At 41.7% G+C, this 22,801-nt stretch overlaps 1 protein-coding gene across 1 annotated transcript in view; it reads left to right on the forward strand.

Annotated features, from left to right (window-relative positions):
• LOC147305289 (uncharacterized) overlaps positions 1–22,801 on the forward strand; it is a 255,472-nt gene that overhangs the window by 210,386 nt on the left and 22,285 nt on the right. The gene's annotated exons all lie outside the window — the stretch shown is intronic.

Here is a 22,801-nt window from a genome sequence, read left to right on the forward strand (position 1 = left end):
CGTTTCATTGATTCTCAAAGCCAGCATTCGCTAGTCTTTTCCCCAGAAAATGCGTGTCCCAACGAACCGCTCAGCCGCAGCCCCCCGATACAGCTGTCAACCACTTTCAATGACTCTAATCCTCATCAATCACTCAGCTCTCCCGCAGACATTGTCTCTGCGAACGAGCCACTTAACCCAGTAAACCATGATCACTCCTTTCAACAAGGGGGTAATCCAGACCAGAGTTGCGCCAGTAATTCAGCACAACCCTCTATAGTTGTTAGAAATAAATTTAATAACGTTGAAATTAGAGAAATTTTGAATTTTCCTCCTCCAAACGATATACCCGACTATGCGCATTATTATCAAGGCGTAATGTCTAGTGCACGTGAAATATTAAACAGGGTTTTCTCTCACGCACGTCCAGGTGATTATATCCAGTTAGAATTGATAGGCCAGCAGTTACAAAATAATGTTTCAGTGATTTTACGTGATAATCATGATTTATCTGAATTTGAAAATTTATTCTTGAGAGCGGTACAGTCAAACTGGTCAGTAATGTGTGATGGCTCGTTGGAGGTTGTAGCTCAGATTGTTACAGCCCCAAATGGCAGTGGGAAAAGATTGCTTAAACACATACTCGACAGCGAAATTGTGAAAAAGAAAAGACGTTTTTTATACGTGGTCCATAACCCCTCGAATAAGTTGTGTTTTGCTACAAGTGTTGCCCACCTTCTGCAACCCGATTTTAATGACTATCAAGCACAAACATTAGCTAGAGAAATTCAACAAAAAGCTGGTCTAAATGATCAAACGCCTGTTGGGTTTAATCAAATAATTACATTTGAAAGGTTACTAGGATGTAAAATTATAGTATTTTACCGTAACGAGCATGATCGCACCCTTTGTAAATTTCAGACTAGTACAGTGAATAGCGCAAAAGCCTTGTGTTTATTTTTATTTGACAATCATTACTACGCTATCAAAAATCTTAAAGGATTTTTGGGCACAGCGTATTTGTGTACTCATTGTTACATAGGCTTTAACCATGTGTTATCCCATTTCTGCCCTGCTCGTTGCTCAGTCTGTATGCAGCCTGACTGCAACGATCATTTCCTCTCCCCTATTGTATGTACCGATTGTAATCGCACCTGTAGATCTCGTTATTGTTTTGAGAGCCATAAAAAACTCGTTGAGAGGCGTGAAAGGTCTGCCAGCAACTGTGACCTCTACAGGAAATGTATCAAGTGCTCAAGGCTATATTACTTAGCAGCACATGAAAAACCTCACAAATGCCAAAAGAGAAAATGCCAAATCTGTCGTCAGGAAATCTCTAGTGATCATCAAACACATCAGTGCTATATGCAGGTTTTACAACGCGAAACAAAACATAATAACAAGTTGATTTTTTATGATTTTGAAACTTTTGTTAACGAACACGGTGAGCACAGCCCTTTTCTGGTGTGTACAAAAACATCAGATGGTAAATCTTGGAGCTCTCAGGGCGAGCATTGCGTTGAAAACTTTCTTGCTCATTTTAGACGCCCCCTCTTCAAGGGCTCAATCTTTATCGCTCATAATGCAAAGGGTTTCGATGCGTACATTATCCTTCGCGGGTTAGTTAGGCGAGGATTAAAACCAAACTTGATAATGCAAGGTTCCAAAGTGATCAGCTTTACAGACCCAGACTTTAATCAACGTTATATAGACTCGTCATGCTTCCTACCTATGCCATTGTCAGCTATCCCGAAAGCGATGGGATTTTCAGATAGTGTTAAAGGTTTTTTTCCTCATTCTTTCAGCTCCAAACAAAAGGCAAGGCAAGGCAAGGCAAGGCAAGTTTATTTGTATAGCACAATTCAACAACAAGGTGATTCAAAGTGCTTTACAGAGACATTAGAAACAAGAACAAATAAAAAGCATGATTTAAAATTGAATAAAACAAGCAAATAAACTAACTAACTAATTAACAAACAAACAAACAACAGCATATAAAATCAAAACAGATAAAATCAGAACAGTAGATAAAATCAGTAGTTAAATGTAAGTTTTGAAATTTAAGCTTAAAGTGTGGATTTGGTGCTTTATTCAAATGCAGCTGAGAACAGGTGAGTCTTCAACCTGGATTTAAATAAACTGAGTGTTTCAGCTGATCTGAGGCTTTCTGGGAGTTTGTTCCAGATATAAGGAGCATAAAAGCTGAATGCAGCTTCTCCGTGTCTGGTTCTGACTCTGGGAACTGATAAAAGACCGGATCCAGATGACCTGAGGGATCTGGATGGTTCATACTGGGTCAGGAGGTCATTGATGTATTTTGGTCCTAAACCATTCAGAGCTTTATAGACCAGCATCAGAACTTTAAAGTCTATCCTCTGACGGACAGGCAGCCAGTGTAAAGACCTCAGAGCTGGACTGATGTTGTCCACTTTTTTGGTCTTAGTGAGGACTCGAGCAGCAGAGTTCTGAATGAGCTGTAGTTGTCTGACTGATTTTTTAGGTAGACCTGTAAAGATGCTGTTACAGTAATCAAGCCTACTAAAGATGAATGCATGGACTAGTTTTTCCAGGTCCTGTTGAGACATCAGATCTTTTATCCTTGATATATTCTTGAGGTGATAGTAAGCTGACTTTGTTATTGTCTTAATGTGTTTTTCTAAGTTTAGGTCTGCATCCATCACTACACCCAAATTTCTCGCCTGGTTTGTGGTTTTTAGATGTATAGATTGAAGTTCTCTGGTGACCTGTAATCGTTTTTCTTTGGCGCCAAAGACTATTACCTCAGTTTTGTTTTTGTTTAGCTGGAGAAAATTGTGGCACAACCAGTCATTGATTTCCTCAATGCATTTACCAAGAGCCTGTACAGGGCCTCGGTCTCCTGGTGACATTGTGATATATATTTGTGTGTCATCTGCATAGCTGTGATAGTTTATTTTGTTGTTGTTTATAATCTGTGCCAGTGGGAGCATGTAGATGTTAAACAGAAGGGGTCCCAAGATGGAACCTTGGGGAACTCCACATGTGATACTTGTCTGCTCAGATGTGAAGTTACCTATTGATACAAAGTATTTCCTGTTTTCTACGTATGTTTTGAACCAGTTTAGTACAGTTCCTGAAAGACCTGTCCAGTTCTCCAGTCGTTTGAGTAATATGTTGTGGTCAACTGTATCAAATGCTGCACTGAGATCCAGTAAAACTAGGACTGACATTTTTCCACTGTCTGTATTCAGACATATGTCATTAAACACTTTGGTCAGAGCGGTTTCAGTGCTGTGGTTCTGTCTAAAACCTGACTGGAAGGCATCGTAGCAATTATTCTGTTTTAAGAAGTAACTGAGCTGTTGGGAAACTGCTTTTTCAATGATCTTACTTAAAAACGGGAGATTTGAGATCGGCCTGTAGTTGTTCATTTGTGTCTTGTCAAGATTGTCCTTTTTCAGTATAGGTTTGATTACAGCAGTTTTTAGTGATTCTGGAAACACACCTGATAATAAAGAAAAGTTGACGATCTGTAACAGGTCTGACTCTAAAGTCTTTGAGACCTTTTTGAAAAAACTTGTTGGCAGGACATCTAAACAGCAGGAGGAGGAGTTCAGTTGACCTAAGATGTCCTCCAGGTCTTTGCTGTTAATAGGTTGAAACTGTTTCATGGTGTTTAAACAGTTTTTTGGTGGACACAGTACATATCCTGGATCTGCTGTTGATGTACCAATTGCTTGTCTAATCTTTTGGATTTTTTCAGTGAAGAATTTGGCAAAGTCATTGCAGGCCATGGTCGAATGAAGTTCAGCTGCCACTGGCACAGGAGGGTTTGTTAGCCTGTCAACTGTAGAAAATAAGACCCGAGCATTATGGCTGTTTTTAGTGATGATGTCAGAGAAGTAGGACCTCCTTGCATTCCTCAGTTGTAAATTATAATTGTGAAGTTTCTCTTTATAAATGTCATAATGAACCTGGAGGTTTGTTTTTCTCCATCTGCGCTCAGCTTTCCTACACTCTCTTTTTTCATTTTTCACCAGTGTGGAGTTTCTCCATGGAGACTTTTTCCTTCCAGAGATAACCTTCACCTTAATGGGAGCAATAGTATCCATTACATTTAACATGTTAGCATTGAAGCTATTGACGAGCTCATTGACTGACCCTCTGGACAGGTCAGGTGTTAATGGGAAGACCTGGTTAAAAATTGCACTACTGTGTTCAGTTATACACCGTTTTGTGATCACTGTTGTTGATATATTTGTGTGGGCTGAGATTTTACTTTCAAAGAAAACACAGTAATGATCAGACAGGCCCACATCAGACACAGTAACCTTTGAAATGCTCAGGCCTTTGGAGATCAGTAGGTCAAGAGTGTGTCCTCTATTATGTGTGGCCTCTGTTACATGCTGAGTCAGCCCAAAGTTGCCCAGAGTGTTACTCAGGTCTTTAGTCCCTTTGTCCTGAGGGTTGTCCACATGAATGTTAAAATCCCCAGCAATAATTACACAGTCAAAATCAACACAGATCACAGACAGCAGTTCACTGAGGTCATTAAAAAAGTCTGTGCAGTATTTGGGAGGCCTGTAAACATTAAGAAACACAACTTTGGATGGGGCCTTCAGCTGTAAAGCCACATATTCAAAAGACTGAAAACTTCCAGGAGATAGCTGCTTACATTGAAATGATTCATTAAATAAGACCGCAACCCCTCCTCCTCTCCTGCTCACCCTGGCCTCACTGATAAAACTGTAGTTAGGAGGGGTCGTCTCGATGAGAACAGCTCCACTGTTACTTTGGTCCAACCAAGTTTCAGTTAAAAACATAAAATCAAGGCTGTGCTCAGTGATTAAATCATTAATTAAAAATGTTTTCCCAGCTAGAGATCTAATGTTTAATAAAGCCAACTTAAGTGTTTTAGAGGTATTACTTGTCCCCTCGTGTTTGGGAGCAGTCTGTGGCACACAAGGTATGTTTACTATGTTTAAAGATCTTTTAGAGTGCAGCTCTCTGTGTTTTGACCAGGCCACATGTCTCCTGTCACCTAAAAGTACAGAAATTTTAAAACCTTCTAGTAAACAGGGTCCCAGCTTCTCCTGGGAAAAGTCATCACTGCCATAATCCTCACAGCCCGGACCCTTCACACATCACACATCAGACTGCGGAGACAGGGCATGAAGAGGAACTAAGGGGGGCGAGGCTGGGCAATGTGACTTCGATTGCTCTGTTGAGGGTGGGGCTCGATGGCGAACCTTTGGCCGCTCTGGTGGGGGGTTTATGGGGGACAAAAAGGGATTGGGACGGGGGGTAGATCTGAGCCCAGCATTGACCCGCTCCATCATCTCCTCAGTGAATTTCAGGTGTGGGGAGGAGGGAGAAAGGGAGGGGGAGGAGGGTGATGGCCTGTCAGGGGTTTGGGGGACTGGGGAAGGTCGTGGTCCCTTGTCCTGGTCGTTGGTGTTGTTGAGAGAGTTGGAGGCAAATAGGGACCCCTCTTCTTGCCTTAGATGTCTCTCCTTTCTGAGGCTCTTCCTCAGATGCCATGGATGTCTCTCCTTTCTGAGGCTCTTCCCGGGTGGGGGCAGATGGAGCTCCTCCTCAAGGTTTCTGCTGGGCTTTGTCTGTTCTTGGAGTACTGTTTGTTCCTCTTTATGAGATAACTCCTCGTTTATCTCAGCCTTGGCACCAAGCACGGATGGATGACGTATGGAATAAAACAAGTTGGAGGTGAACAGTTTCACCCCTGACTTGTTAAAATTAAATCCATTTGCTTTGAACAGATGCCTGCGTTCCCAAAAAATATTAAAGTTGTCGATAAAATGCACTGAGTGGTCAGCACATGCTGATATAAGCCATTTATTCAGTGTAAACAACCTGCTGAATCTCTCGTCTCCTCCTCTGACCGGCGGTACAGGTCCACTGATGAATACAGCTGCATTCAGAGAGTTTACAGTATTTAATAATCCAGTAAAGTCCCGTTTCAGAACCTCCGACTGTTGTTTGGACACATCGTTTGACCCTGTATGCAGAACAATGTTTGTCACAGTTGGATATTCATCTGCAATTTGAAGAATTCTCTCCTTCAGGTTGTTGACCATATCGTTAGGAAAGCAGAGGACTTTAGTGTTCTTACCGCACATCCTTTGTACATCCTTTACGGCAGAGTCACCCACAATCAGAGTTTCAGGCCTAGCCTTTAGCTTTCCCTGTGGCCTTTCACTTTTCAACAGATTTTCAGACCTTATTTCGCTGCTTTTAGATGGATGGTTGTCCGATATAGATCCAGGGTCCTTTGATAGTGGAGCAAATCTGTTCTGCAGTTTCACATTCAGTTGTTTTGGAGGTTTGTTGTTAACCTTCCTATTCACGGTTGTCCAGTCCTGTTTCCTCTCGTATACAGGGGTAGAAGAGCTTCTCTGTCTCGTAGGAAGTGAAGGCCAGTCGGTTTCAGAGATTTCAGCTCGCTGTGCCCTGCCTGTGATACGTCCTCCCCCTTCCAGGAGACATGATTTATGTCTTGGTTTTGCACCAAGACAGTCTAAGGGGGGATTATCACTTGAGGATTTATAATAATGCACAGAGTCTACTTTCTTGGTCATGTTATCTGTGCTCCTTAGCTGTGTACTAGCTTGCTCATCGCCATTGTTTTGAATCAAAGGCAAGGTTGTTTCATTTCCACACAGTCCATTTACCTCCATGTTTACTTCTAAGCGATGAATTTTTGTCTCCAGTACTGCAATCTTCTGCAGGAGGCTGTGGTAGTCATCTGTGGAGAGGGAAGGCATCTTGTTGCTAGTTAGCCTAGCGGTTAGCACCTTTCCAGGCTATTGAGGCTGCTCGGTGCCCAGATGCTGTAATCAGGCTTCAGCTGTGTCTAGGCCACAGACACACAGAGCGCTGAGGATAAGGTAACCATAAAATGTTGCTGTTTCTGTTAAGAACACTCTAGTCCTAATGATCTACAAGTGTCCAGAAGTTATCGCAGGTAAGCTCACACGGAAAAAAAGGGAAAAAATCAGCATAAAAATCAATAAAAATCAATATAAGAAGCAAAGCATTCAAGAGCAAAGAGATGACCTAACTTATGTTGGACCGTACCCTCCCCCTTCCGCATTTAGTCTCGAGCGCATGACATCAAAAATTAGACAGGAATTTTACAAATGGTATGATTCAGTCAGCTCTGGCCCCTTCAATTTCATGAAACAGGCACTGTTATACTGTAAAAATGATGTTGAAATTCTAGCTCGGGGTTGCACATTGTTTAGAAACGGGTTTATTGAAGAGACAGGAGTAGATCCTTTCAGTCGCAACACGCTTGCAAGCGCTTGTCTTAAAACGTATTTGACAAACTTCATGCCTGCCAATTCTCTGGCCCTGCCCTGTCCTTTAAATTACCATAATCAGGTAAAATCATTTTCCTCATCCTCAATTCAATGGCTCGAATATCTCTCGTGTACGCAAGGTGTTTTTATCAGACATGCGCTCAATCAAGGAGAAAAACAACTCGGTAGTTATTATGTAGATGGATATTCCGAAAATAATGGTAAAACATACGCGTGGGAATTTTTGGGCTGCTACTTCCATGGGTGTGTTAAGTGTTTTTCCAATCAGTCCGATGTTAACCCCCTGCTAGGTTCCTCTTTTGCAGAGTTAAACAGCGCCACTCAAGACAGGCTCGCTAGATTGAGAGCTGAGCATAATGTCTCTCTTGTTATAATCTGGGAGCATGAGTGGACCGAGTTAAAACGTAGTGATGAGAGTGTAATCAGCTTTCTCAAACGTTATGATCCACCAGAGCCTTTGATCCCCCGCCATGCTCTCTGTGGAGGCCTTACAAGCTAGCACAACTTCGCTGTAGTGCCGGGCCCCGTGAGAAAATCAACTATGTCGATGTCACATCCCTGTATCCATATGTAAATAGTACATGTAGTTACCCCTTAGGTCATCCTCAAATAATCTTTCAAAATTTTCAGCACCCTAAAAACTACTTTGGGTTTATCAAAGCCACTGTTCATCCCCCGAGAGGGGTCTATTTCCCCGTTTTACCATATAAAACAAAATTAGGAAAACTTCTCTTTACTCTCTGTCGCACTTGTGCTGAAATGAACAACCAACATGGAGCCTGTAACCATAGTAACGAGGATAGAGCACTGAGAGGGGTTTGGACCACTCCCGAGTTTAACCTCGCATTAGAAAAGGGTTATGAAATAGGTCGAATCACAGAGGTATGGCACTTTGAGAGACAGAGTAACACAATATTCACAGACTATGTACATCATTTCCTGCGCAAAAAACAAGAAGCCTCAGGCTACCCATCAGATGCTGTAACTGAGGAGGCTAAACAGCTTTACATTAAAGACTACCAGGCTAAGCAAGGAATAACTTTAGACCCTGAAAACATAAAACTAAACCCTGCTAAAAGACAAATGGCCAAACTGTGTTTAAACTCTTTTTGGGGAAAATTTGGTCAGAGAAATAATCTCACACAGAGCAAACTGGTGAGTGACCCCGAGGAATTCTTTAACCTCATGTTCTCTCCAAAATACAAAGTGAGCTATTTCTCTTTTGTCAGTGATGATGTGGCTCTTATTCAATGGTGTTATGGTGAGCTCTGCACTCCGCTCCCAAACTCGACAGATAACATCTTCATTGCGGCCTTCACTACTTCATATGGGCGTATGAAACTCTACAGTTACTTGGATCAGCTGCAGGAAAGAGCTATTTACTATGACACTGATAGCGTAGTGTATCTCACTAAAGAAAATCAATCTGAACTAGAAACAGGCAGGTATTTAGGCGAGCTAACAAATGAGTTAGACCAGGATGATTTCATTACAGAGTTTGTTGCAGCAGGACCTAAGAGTTATGGTTACATGACCAGAAAAGGTAAAGTTGTTTTGAAAGCAAAAGGAATAACACAAACACATGATGTCTGCGAGAAGGTCAACTTTGAATCTGTAAAGATTCTTGTTGACAATTACATTGATAACTGTGAAGGAGGGTCTACACTTGAGGCCCCTCAGCACAGTATCGTTCGTAATAAATCAGCCTTTTCACTACAAAATTCATCATTTCCCAAAAAATTCCGGGTTGTTTATGACAAGCGTAGATTGCTGCCAGGAGGTCTGACTTTACCCTTTGGTTATTGATTTTTTGTTATTCGTTTTTGTTTGTTTTTTAAAAAATGTTTCAGCCTGCTTTAATCGAGTTTGACCCCAGACTTCATGTGCCATTTTCCTGTATGGTTGTCGGGCCAAGTGGCTCTGGAAAGACCTTTTTTGTGAAATCTGTATTGGAAAACTGTGTACATGTTTTGAACAAGCTTATTGACAATGTTGTGTGGGTTTATACATCCTTTCAACCTCTGTATTCTGAGCTTCAAGAGAAAAATAAAAACATTAAATTCATCGAGGGCATTCCTGAATCATTTCAAGATGAGACCTTGTTTCCCTCACACCAAAGTCATCTCATTGTACTGGACGATGTTATTTTTCAAGCAGCTAATCATCCGGAAGTGGTCCGGATTTTCACTCAATACAGACACCATAAAAATATGAGTGTGATGATTTTGAGCCAGAACGTGTTTTTACAAGGTAAACACAGCAGGACGATCAGTCTGAACAGTACTTACATGGTGTTGTTTAAAAACCCTCGTGATAAATTACAAGTTAATACACTAGCTAGACAAATATACCCAGGACGTGTGCAATACTTTTTGGAAAGTTTTGAAGAAGCTACAAGAGAGCCACACGGATATTTATTGATAGATTTAACCCCCACCTGTCCAGAGCAACTAAGACTGAGAACAGGGATACTACCCTCAGAAAAGCTGTGTGTTTTCTTGCCCAGGAAAAAATAATAGAAACAATGTCTGTAAGAATGAGAAGAAACTTTGCTTTACTGAAAACACTAACCAGAAGTTCCCCTAAAATCCGTAAGGTTATTTTACAACAGTGCTCGCCCGATTTTATTCAGTCTGTTTGTGAGATTTGTATGAATCTTTTAAAAGGAAATATTCCAGTCACACAGTGGCAGCATAAGAAGTTGAGACGGTATAGAGAGAAGATCAGAGAGATGGCCAGCAGACGGGACAGTGTTAGGAAGAAAAGGAAGCTAATGAGTCAAAAGGGGGGTTTCCTGTTACCTCTTCTCACAACAGTTTTACCCATTGTGGCAGACTTAGCTATTGGGGCAATTCGCAAATAAAAATGCAGAAAATGTATCTGATCTCACCTGAGCAGATCAAACGCTTAAATGAAACACATGCAAATGCTTCTCGAGTGAATATCAGAGAGAAGGCGGAGGATGATCTGGATAGTCAAATGAGACAAGTACTGGAGACTCAAGGTCTAGCACCAGATGAGAAAATTAAAAAGTATAATATGCTTTTACAAAAGTATCTGGTGCTTGAGAGACAGAAAGCAGATGAAACCAGAGAGATAACACTAAGAATCCCCAGAGAGCGTAAAGGGAGTGAGAGTGAGAGATCCGATGAATATCATCAGGAAGAAAGCGCAGAGGGGGGAAAGAGGGGAAGTGTGAATAAGGTTTTACACGATGTTTTAACCCACATAAATCCACGTTCAAAGAGAAACACTGAATATCTAATGCGTAGAATATTAGCATCAAAAGGTCACATCGGATGGAGTGAGGAGGGCGAATTGATGCATAGAGAAAAGCCCATTGTAGGTAGTCAAATGTTGGACCTGATGAAATTTTTAGCAAGTCCCCGTGCAAGTGTAAAACCCATAGGCTGGAGCTCGCTCGCGCGAATGTTGGCGGATGTAAAAATACCCCTATCAACTATTGGAAACTTATCAGCTAGAAGAGAAATAGCAGCGTTAAAAGGAGAAACAGGAGAATACCACACATCATCTGAGGATGATGTTATTGTTAAGAAAAAAAAGAAGAAGAAGAAAAGCAAGAGCATCACACCGTCTTGGGTGTATTTCTGATGTAATCAAAAACCAAAAAATAAAACCTTATTGTTTTTAAAAGTTAATTGTTTCTCATGTTTTTATATAACAAAAAAGCACAAATACACCACTTTTTTTTCCGAAAGAAAACGTTTGATAGTTTTATTGAAATATTTTTAACACAAATGACAATCATTAAAAGCTTTCAGAGAACACGAAGTTTGATTAAAATTGCTAGCCTTACATATTAATACACATCTGATAAATCGTTTTACAAAACACGAGACCATGCTATCATTTTTGATTTGGTCAGAGCTATATAAAGCAAGTACATCCTCATAACTCTTTCCACGCGATTTGTTAGCCAGAAAAAATATGCAGTGTTGGCCACATACAGTGGAGATTGTGGCTTGTAGCTGTCTTTGATGAAAAGATACTCGTTTAGCATGCTTTTTCAAAAATGTTACAATACTTTTCGGGTAAAAAGGATAATCTGGTGGGAATCCAAATGAATCGTAAAAACTTGCACCTCCGTCTTCATCTAAAGAAATAGCCAGCCAGTGAGTTCCAGGTTTGTTCCTAGGATCTGTATTTATGATCATATATGTAGGCCGTTTAAACGAGCGTTTGAGTAATGTTAATAATTCATCTTCTGCATATACTCCAAAAAAACTATCGCCCACTAACAGTCTCATAATACTTTCCAATTCGTGATTGTTCATGATTCAATAAAAAAGTGAAACCTTAGTAATAATCAACCAAAACTTGTCTTTTGGAATTGATCTCGAGAATGGAATCATAACAAGCATAAACGATCAGTGTCGTTGTGTGAGGCAGTGGCACTCTGAAGCGCATTTCAAGTCTCAAGTTGCCATTTATCACAGGTGACAAGGCCTGATTGTCATCTGAAGGATTCATATTGAAAACAAACAATGTATATCCTTGTTCAAACTCCTGTCTGTCAATGCACAAGGACAAATCTTTCAGGTTTCTCCCGGTAGCAGTGTACAGGCTGTAAAACTCTCTTACGGACTGATTTTCAGCAAAATTGGGTTGAAACGCTTTGGCTGGTATTTGCTTACTCTCATGACACAGAGCCAAAAACTCTAGATTGTTGTGTTGGAAATTGAAAGGGCATAAATCATATTGACCTGTAAAAGCCTCATGGTTAACCATGCCTATGACTAGGTAACGGGGAAGTGAGCCCAGAAACAGATTCTCATGATGTGATATCCGCGAGTTCTCGGGTATTGAAAATGTTTTTACATTAATCCAGGAGATGGGATACAATGCATTCGCTTGCATGAGAGCGGACGCGTGGCCAACACGGACAGCGGGGGAGACCGTGACTTTCCTTACGAACAGTGATGCCCCAACAATATTGAGATGGTAATTGGCATTTTCAGGCGCCATGAGGGTGAAAGCATCGTTGGCTCTTGTGAGTTTAATCCGTAGATCCACATTATTTAATAAGAGTTTTTCGCAGAAAAATATGTCTGAATGTAGCGGACCGATCACATGGAACTCTCGCGAGCGTTCACTGTAAACTGCCCTCCGGACTAAGCCCCTATTCGGCCCGTTATTGATAACATGGGAGTCGTGTGAGCCAGCAGTATCTTTGTAAAACAGACCTGCACTAAATTGAGTTTTCAGAGTTTCTTCTGAGTAATTTAAATATGTTTCAATTATGGCTCTATATGCATGTGTCGAATCAGTCTGTCGCCCAATGTGACGTCACACTGACTGAAGATGGTGTTTAAAGGGTAATTTATAATTCCAACATTAGCGTCTGCTGCAATATCGCTACCATCATGGTTTGTTATTTTCATTCTTAAACTGAGCAGTGTATCATTCAGATCTAAGTAATGCAAGCCATTTCCGGGGACATAAAATTCCAGAGGTCCCCGATCTGTGAGCGCTGTTACTGGTAGAATTTCTGAATAACATTTGTCCTCGATAGACATCTGAGTGAGTGGGGCTGTAAAAATATCTAACTCACTCAAGGTGCATTCGTTTGATCTCTCGTGAAGTAAAGACATTGCTGATTGCTTCTTAGTTGATGTTGTGTTTAGAATATATCAGTCTTGCGTCCTCTCCGTCTGACGGTTTTCCCACTCTGTCTCTTTTTCACCGTTTTCCTGCGCTTTTTAAACTCTCTCAACCTCTGACCAGGGGGCCGCTTCAAGGGTCTGCGCGAAATTAGGGTCAGCCCCGAACCCTCTTGCTGTTCTGGTGTGTTCGACCGAGTTAAATTTGAGAGTGATGAGGTGACAATATCAGAAGCAAAACCTTTGACAGCAGATTTGAGGTGAGGCTTTGCGATGCTCACACCCCTCTTTATGAACGGGGTTACAAATCTAAACAATTTAGAGAAAATAGACGCTATTCCGCGCCCGTAAATTACAGGCGCACCTGAAAATCCGGGCAGACCGTTACCAGCCTGCGTTTGATAATACCCTATAAATCTATTATTATCCATTTTTTTTGTTGTTGTTGTTGTTGTTATGAGTTATGCAAGATCCTTGACAGACCGGAAATGTAGCTTTACTATCGTTTTACCGTAGGTAAAGTTTACAGGCTCGTTCTGATCGGTTTTGATTTCAATATGGATATTTTCAATTTGTCTTCGTGCAACTGGAATATAGTCTGGTTTGTTAAAAGATAGGGTCACGATATCTCCGTAATTGCCCTCTATTTTCACAGTACGCAGTAGCGGGGAGTAGCTATCACCCACGAGCTGTAAGGCTGCTATATCAGAATAACAGAATAGATGATAACAGCCAGCCTTTATATCTGAAGGATATGGGGCAAATTTGCGCTCAAATCGTTGCCATACACCTGCTGGTACACCAAGCATATATGCGAGAGGCGGAAAAAACCTTAGTTGATATATTCCCCCAGCTGTGAATTCAAACTTTTTAACAATGGGATGATATTTTAGATAAATATCAGAGCCGATACGCCTCAGGCAGGCCTCAATCTCAGCTCTCAAAGTTTCAGCATGCTCATAAAACCCGGCGCGTATTTTGGTTTTAACTACGTTATCAGGCTCAGCATCACCCTTTCTCCTACATTCAAAATAAGCCTTATCATTAGGGAGATTAAGCCATGTATAGGGATATGAAATTTCAGTGAGAGCAACCTCCCATGCCCCATCGAGATTGAGATGCTGGGCGAGATCCACACGGAAACAGCTGCTGGTGTTAGTTTTAAATACATTCAAACTTGCATTTGATGGAAGCGTGACATAAAAACCCTGCGACCTGACAGTCATTGCTAACCCGTTACCAAGGTTACCAAGGTGCGTGTGTGGTCCGAAGTTTGTTATGCGATGGTTTTAAGCTCACTGGCTTTAACCCAGCTATTAAATTAAAAATCATAATCTTTGATTTTATAAACGGGAGGATCTCTAGGTATGCATTGGTCAATAGTAAACACTTCGCTTGTGAATGTTTGCTCATACCGCTTATCAAACACACCTCTGACTTTAGAGAGCCTAACGTGATCACCTTTTTTAAATTTCATGGGGTTTTTTCTACAGCGAGAAGAGGTGCCATACAGGTTTTGAAATACTAAGGCTGTGTTGTCTGAATTTACTTGATTCGGGGTCATTTTTATGGAACGATGGTAACTACTGTTATAGCTGTCTAATAAATCTTGTAACACATCGATATATCTACGTGTATTTGCAGCAGTGAAATATCTATACATTTTACTTTTAAGAGTTCTATTAAACCTTTCACAAACTGATGCTTTTAGATCGCTCCCTGTAGCAAAATGATTTATACCATACTTTTTCATTAAAGATTGAAAACTGGAATTAAAAAATTCCTTACCGCTATCTGTTTGGAGTTTTTGTGGGATTTGGCCATGTTTCAAGACAGATTCAAATGCTTTAGTGACTTGAACGCCTGTTTTGTTTTTCAAGATTCTTGCATAAGCTTTTTTAGAGAAAACATCTATAACTGTAAGTAAATATTGATAGCCATCATTATGCTCGGCTAACGCTCTCATATCACAAAGGTCTGCTTGGTATTGATTAAGAGGTCTGGGGACAAACACACGGTTTCTCGGAAAGCGCAGGCGTGCAGCTCGGTGTAAGGTGTAAGCGTCTTGTCCAGAGAGGAATTTCTGTGCTGTTTGCGCGTTAATCTTTGTACCAGTTTCATCCTGTATGCTTTTAATCAATTTTTCCACACCGCAAAAGCTACCAGGGTGAGCTGGGTCATAATATGCACGTTTCAATAGATTCTGCTCTGCCATGTGTGATCTTTCAAGTTATGTTTAACTATGGTTTTATTTCATTATGAGCGGCTAGTTTTATGTCATGTAACGAGTTTGCAAATATATTTTTTATTTGATATAATTAATAACATTATAGTTTGTTTCTTTTCTAGTGAAAAAAAATAATTAGTTTGATTTACTGCAACGCTTTTCCAAAAAAGTTTTATTTGATGTAACGGTTTTCCACAAACTATTTAATCTGATGTCATGGAAGCAATAGATTTGAATGGGTGCGAAACAAATAACAAGATTGATTGTTGCAATGCTTTTCCAAAAAAGTTTTATTTCAGGTAATGGTTTTCAACAAACTATTTAATCTGATGTAATGAACAAAACAATAAACATGAACAAGAAAAGTTCTAAAAACTAACAGAGAAAAACATTTAAAAGTAAAAAATAAGAAAAATAAAAAACATGTTAAGAAAAATAAATGGTAAAAGAGGGAGAGAAGGAAAAACGATTACTAGGGGAGCCAAAGGGAGTATTTGTCATATAGTACTTTATCAATTGTGGTCCGGGTAACTTCTGTAACGCTTGACTCAATTTCTAACAGTGCGGTCTCTATATCACTGGCCTCTCGGAGTTCAAAGAGATATGCTTGGGCCACACCTCTGACTTGAGCCGCTGGTGGTGAAAAACCCTCTAACCGCAAAATTTGTAATAATGTGTTGGTGAAATGTCCATTCCATAATCTTCTGCTGAGTTCATCATAGTACTTGAAAAAGTAATATTTTTCCAGTGGGAAAAGACATGAATGTCGTCTTTGTGAGGGATGTGACACCTCACATCCTTGACAGACATCTTGTCTGTGTTTCTGGAGCAAGGAGTTAACGAGGTACTTTACAGTCAATTTTATAAGTTCAAAAACAGCAGTAGGGAGTAGAGTCGCGGCCTCATCGTTGTCCGCGGGCGAAGGCTCGTTGTCTTCAGACTCTCGGAAAAGAGCCCGGCACACAGGGTCGCCCAAGGCCCACAGCGATGCACCGGAGATTGCGGTGCTTGAGGGGCTCTGCTCCGGTGATTGCCACCCGAAAGCCGCTAGTTGTGGATGGCTGGGCGAGTTCCATCCTTGCGGTGATGAGGGCGGGGGTGGAGGCATAGCGGCCGGAGACGCTGAGGCCTGATGCGGGCTCTCGATCAACGGACTGGATGGCGGAGTAGCCAGATCGATTGGCGGAGTGGGTGGCGGTGTAGCCAGGTAGATTGGCGGAGTGGGTGGCGGTGTAGCGAGATCCATTGGCGGGCTGGGTGGTGGTGTAGAAGCAGCTGATGGTCGGAGGGATGATGGAGATAGAGAGCTGAGGGGTCCAAAGCTGTGGTTAGTCATGGTTGTTTTAAGTAGTGGATGAGAGCGATTGCGGTTTTTAAGGGTTAGGGTTAGGAGAAGGCGGGGTAAGGGGGGACCGGAAGTGGGGGTGGGGGTATGTTGACCGTGGCGGGTTATTTCCAACCATCACCAGCTCAGTTGTACTTTTACTCATTTTGAACAGGTTTAATATTGTCACATTGTTCTCGGCCATCATGTTGAGCCAGTGCTGAGTTGGAATCCGAAGCAATGTGCTGAAAACCCCGGACTGGGAGTTTGTAAGGTCGATCACAAAATCATCTGTGCAAGCTTGCTCGCATGTTTGTCGACTAACTCTACATACCCATCTGCAAAATGGAGTGCTCTTGGTCTCCCACTGGGTGTATGTGACGGTTTTGGTCACCGTGTTTTCATTCCGGAGTCGTTTGTGTTCTTGGGTGAATGGAGGGAACGAGTATTCCTCTTTGAAAACCCGATGCGTCTGTGTTTGCTGGTCTCTGGTTCGCGGTTGCTGAGAGCTGGTTTCCCGCACGCTTCTCTCTATTTCAGGGGTGGTAATGAGTGTAATAACCGCCCAGTCAGAGCTAGTAAAAGCGATTCGCGGTGTTAGCGGACCAAAACTTTCACCGGCTTTGAGCTGATAGAAAAAGATTTCACTCTGTGGTAGGCTGAAGGCATAACCCCAAAACCTGCCATTGTTGAGGCTGAATCTTTGCTCCAAACGGTTGGCCGCTGCTGTTGGCTGCACTCTGCAGAGATGTAGTCTTCTGAGTTCAGACGCCGTGGCGGAAGCTCTGTAGCAGTTTACAGGAGTTTGAGAAAGTACCGTTAGGTTGGTAGGTCTCACGGCCATGCTTCTTTGTGAAAAAAGAGAAAACTTGCTTGTTTTTTCTGAGAGAGAAAAAAACAGTTAAATTTAAGCTGAAATGTTAGATTATTTATCCTGAATGCCAGTAAGTGAATTAACCTATGGCTGAGAAGGTAAATCGAGCCTGGAGCGGATTGGCTAACCGGGGTGCGAAGGGAGCGGTGCAAGGGTTATGTGATTGGCAGCGGGGCGCAGTGAGGCGGAGTTGGTCTAAGGGGGGAATTTTCAAACGAGGTAAGCAGCGCATTCGGGAGCAGAGCGGGGAGCGAACAAGCAGGAAAAAATTGTGCTCTGCAAGAAGTTGTGGATCGGAGATTAAGAGCGAGGTAGAACTTAGAGTGTGGGTTGAATTTTAGAGCTTGCTAGTAAGAGGGAAGTTTTTGAAGGAAAAAAGAATAAGGATTTTCCCTGTTATCGAATATAAGGTTTTTGGGAATAGAGGGGTAGCTAACAAGTTATTCTAGGGGTTTTGGAGAAATCGCGGAGAAATTTTTAAAAGGAGTTTTGGCTTTGTTTGGCTGAGCATGAAGGGAGCCGCGGGGCGCTGAATTTGAGAAAAAAGACTAAGGATTTTTTCAGGATTTTCCCTGTTATATAAGGTTTTGGGAATAGAGGGGTAGCTAACAAGTTATTGTAGGGTTTTGGAGAAATCGCGGAGGGTTTTTTAAGGAGTTTTCCCTGCTTATGTTTCTAAGGAGGGTTAGGGTTAGGGGATCGCGAGTTTTTTCTGAGTATGAGTTTTATTCTAAATCTACAAATGCATATAAATCGAAATAAAGTTTTCCCCCAAGGCATGCAGCATGTGTTTGTGGCCATACTGAACGTTACAAAAGCACAAGTTTAACTAAACAATTTTAATATGGTTTAATACATTTTTAAACACATGAGCACGGAGCCCGAGAGAGCACGGTCCGGAGACACGGGCGCGCCCCCGCGCGCCCAGACACACAGCCTCGGGCGCGCGCGCGCGCACACACACACACACACACTGACCCGCCACCAGATGGCGTTTTTTGAGCATAAAAAAATAAATAAATAAAATAAAAAAATAAAAAATTTAATTGCTTAAAGAAATAAAAGAATGCTATTTTGATATATAAGAAACTTTCTAAATAATCAATTATATTTTTATGAATATCATATTTTTATGAATATCATATTTTTATGAATATCATAATTTTATGAATATCATATTTTTATTACTTAATTACTTCCTACTTCCGGAGCTCATGAATAATTTATTAGGGGTCATAAATCAATTAGGGGGGCCATAAATCACTCAGTTTGACATAAGGGGTATAATATCACTCTCTTTTATGCTTTTTGATGCCTGTCACTGATTGAACACTGAGGAACAGTTTTCACCACCAAAGTTACTAAAGTCACAGCTGTGGTCTACTACAACAGCTGGGGAACAGTCTGTTGTACCTTTGTGCTTCTTCAGGTATTAAAAACTGTTTATTGTTATGCTTGTGGGAAAAGTGAACTATAGAAAATACTTTTATTATGTATTCCGTGACTGCTGGCTTAACAATATAACGGGTTCTCCTTGGCATAGCACAGTAATACTTGTAAGAAGATGTAACACTTTGAGGTAAGTATTGGGTTTAAGAACAGTGTGTCAAACATAAGGCCCGGGGGCCAGATTTGGCCTGGACAGCTTTAGAACAAGGGAAGGAGAGGTATACATTTTGGACCTTTAGCTGTATTTTTTCACTGATAAAGACCTCCACCAAGCAGTGTTGCCAACTTAGCGACTTTGTCGCTATATTTAGCGAGTTTTCAGACCCCTTAGCAACTTTTTCTCTAAAAAAAGTCGCTAAAAAAAGACGTGAAAGCGCGTATCGCTTTTACTCTCAACAAGCAGTGGGTGCTGTAACGCAGTCAGTTCTTCTTTTACTCTTATGCTGTTTTGTGGATCACATGGTTTTAAACTACTTATTTAGCATGTTAGATAAATTCATTATTCTTAGTGAAGATTAAACAGAACTCCTTATTTTCACTAAGTGGAGGCACCGCCAACATTAAGATTTCTAAGTACAAAGGTTAAAACTGGTTAGCTATCGTTTCTCCTGTTTACCAATAAAATAAGTAACGTACCCAGGGCCCCGCTCAGAGTACTATCACCATCTTAACCGAGGGTTAATCCAGAGCTACTTGAGTTGGGTGCTACACATTGGAGGCACCGCTGGGATTGTTTTGTTGTATTATATAACTTTTAAGTTACCACTAAATCTGCTGTAACCTTAAAGTGACTAAGAGTCACACTGGTCCTAAAAAGTAATTTTAATTTATTTCTTGTCTTCCCCCTATAAAGTAAGTTGTTAAAACTATGGCCACTAAAAGTAATGTTTCACAACCAAATCTTGCAAATTGGTGCAGAGGTGAAGGGCTTGATCAGGCACATGCCATCCTAGTTCTTGGAGTGTCTGAAGAGGAAGAAATATCCACAGTAGAAGAAACACTCGAACAAGTAAAAACCTTGGGCAAGGTAAGAGTAAGAGGAAAAATTTTTGATGCCAATAATCAAACCCTGACCATGTTATGTGAATGCCGTCAAGAAGTCGATCCTACCAAAGTTCCACCAGAGGTGATTTCCTTTAGAGAAGGAGGTAAATGGAAAATAGTTGTTGCGGAACAAGAAACAAACTCTGACCTATTCACAGAGAAGTTGGACAGATTTCTACATGATGAAGGGAAAACATTGGAGGATGTTAAAAGACTATGTGATCCTAGCACCTCATGGAACAGCAACCCTGAGTCAATCATTCGGGCGGTAGGTGATGTTTTGCAGTCCAAGCCAAATGAAAGCCAGTCATACCGTAATTTTAGAATCTTCTCTGGAGTCCACCCTACTCCACCTGGTGAAGACAATTTAGACAGCTGGTTAGAACAAGTAAAGTTCATGACTGATGAGTATGAGTGCTCAGATAAGGAGAAACGCAGAAGGATTATTGAGAGTCTCAAAGGGCCAGCGCTGGAGATCATTCAAGCAGTGCGCATGTCTAATCCCATGGCAAACCATATGGATTACTTACAGGCATTGGAGAGTACCTTTGGAACCTCAGAATCCGGTGAGGAATTGTATCTCACATTCAGAGCTATGCATCAAAGACAAGGTGAGTGCTTGTCTAACTTCTTGCTGAGACTGGAAAGATTACTGAACAAAGTAGTGCAAAAAGGAGGCCTACAGGTAGATGAAGCCAACAGAGCAAGACTTGAGCAACTCATTAAAGGTGCCACTGAATCAGACTTCATGCTGCTTCAGCTAGGTCTAAGAGATAAGCGAAATGATCCCCCGACATTTTTAAGCCTACTCAAAGAAATTCGAGAAGAAGAGGAGCGTGAAGCTGCAAGACAAAAACTCAAAAAACCAGCACAGAGACCGCATGTGCATGCAGTGCAAGTAGCAAGTGAAACAGACTCTAAAGGCTGTCAGCAACATGATTTTCAGTCCGAAATTCAGGAGCTAAAAGAAAAGCTGAAAGAGCTCAACAAGCAGTCTCATTCTACAGAGTCAAGCCACAAAAAGATGTCCAGAGAAAAGAAAAAAGAGAAATCAGACACAAGCAGCGAAGTGCAACAGTTAAGAAAAGAAGTCAAAGAGCTGAAAACACAGTTAAGTGTAATGTCAGTAAAGCCACAACATTATGCAAAAGAGAGAGGCCATTATTCTAAGTCCAAAGGAGACTTTAGTCCAAAGTCATCTACCTTTAAGCCAAAGAGTAGTAAAGAGTCAGATAATTTCTGCTACAGATGTGGAGAAAATGGCCATTTTGCAAACAAATGTACAGCTCCGGAGAATGCTCAAAAGGTAATCAAAAAGCTTATTCATCAAGTGCATGGAAGCCCACATGGACAAAGTCAAAGTACAGACGCTCAAGATCAGTGTGTTGCCCGAGTTAATACTACCAATGTTCCAACTCAAAGTGTCAACATACCGGAAGGTCTTATCGGTCCATCATCCATAGCTCCTATTAAGGTCAATAACATCTCATGCCATGGTCTCATGGATTCAGGGTCAACAGTGACCATTATCTTTGAGGATTGGTATAGAGCCAACATACCAACAGTCCCTATACAGCCCATTTCCAATCTAGCCATCTGGGGCCTATCAGCTGAGTCCTATCCCTACCATGGGTATGTAGTAGTAGAGATAGAGTTCCCTGAGGATGTAGCAGGTGTCAAGGGTCCCCTTAACGTCCTCGCTCTCGTCTGTCCTGAGGCCCCACAAGGTCATGAAACCCCTGTAGTGGTTGGTACCAACGCTTTTCTGTTCAGCCGCCTATTTCAGCTGTGCAGAGATAGCGGTAGTGAGAACAAAGTCAGCTCCATGAGGATACAGGCAGTTTATGACAAACTCAGTCCCTAGGATCCCATGCAGCCGACGATCCCATAGGGCAAGTGAAATGGCAAGGTCCAGGGCCACTTACCATTGCTCCGGGAAAAAAATGTTATGCCACGTGTAAAGTAGAGCAGAAAAGAACTAAACCCCAAGATGTTGTTTTGGTCGAAGCACCTGCCATGCCCCAACTCCCATCCGGCGTGTTGGTCCAGCCAGGTGTTCTCCGTGAAAGTGACATGGATGAGAACAGTTTCATCGTTCTATTACAGAATGAGTCAGAAAAACCCACCTCTATCCAAGTTGGCACAGTTATTGCCGAGATGCATGCAGTGGACGTAGTCACCGACCCTAAAGTTTTAGAACCTGAAGCTAGTACCGTAGCTCCCGAACTTTTTGATTTTGGTGACTCTCCTGCCCCTCCAGAATGGAAGAAAAGACTACAGCAAAAGCTAGCGCAGAGACGTAATGTTTTCTCTCTTGATGAATGGGATGTGGGGTTAGCTAAAGACGTAGAACATAATATCCGCCTTAGCAACTCTACCCCCTTCAGAGAGCGTTCACGTCGTTTAGCTCCGGCTGATATTCATGATGTACGACAACACCTACAGCAGCTGTTAGCTGCAGGCATTATCAAAGAGTCTCGAAGCCCATTCGCATCACCTATTGTTGTAGTGCGAAAAAAGAATGGCTCCATCAGAATCTGCATCGACTACAGAACTTTGAACAGTCGTACTATCCCCGACCAGTATACCATCCCTCGTATTGATGATGCCTTAGATTGTCTTACAGGCAGCAAATGGTTCTCAGTCCTCGATCTTAGGAGTGGGTACTACCAAATTGCCATGTCCGAGCAAGATAAGGAAAAGACTGCATTTATCTGCCCCCTGGGGTTCTATCAATTTGAACGAATGCCACAAGGCATCACAGGAGCCCCAGCCACTTTTCAGCGGCTCATGGAGAAGGCAGTGGGTGATATGCACCTTCTTCAAGTCCTAGTGTACCTTGACGACATAATCGTCTTTGGTAGAACACTCGAAGAGCATGAGCAACGTCTCCTCAAAGTCTTAGATCGCCTTGAGGAGTTTGGTCTGAAATTGTCACTTGACAAATGTCAGTTCTGTCAGTCC

The sequence above is a fragment of the Aulonocara sp. 'chitande type north' Nkhata Bay genome, linkage group LG20 (assembly GCF_057382095.1).
Source record: "Aulonocara sp. 'chitande type north' Nkhata Bay isolate Kocher_YH1m ecotype deep benthic linkage group LG20, A_spYH_male_GT1.1, whole genome shotgun sequence".
Lineage (NCBI taxonomy): Eukaryota > Metazoa > Chordata > Actinopteri > Cichliformes > Cichlidae > Aulonocara > Aulonocara sp. 'chitande type north' Nkhata Bay.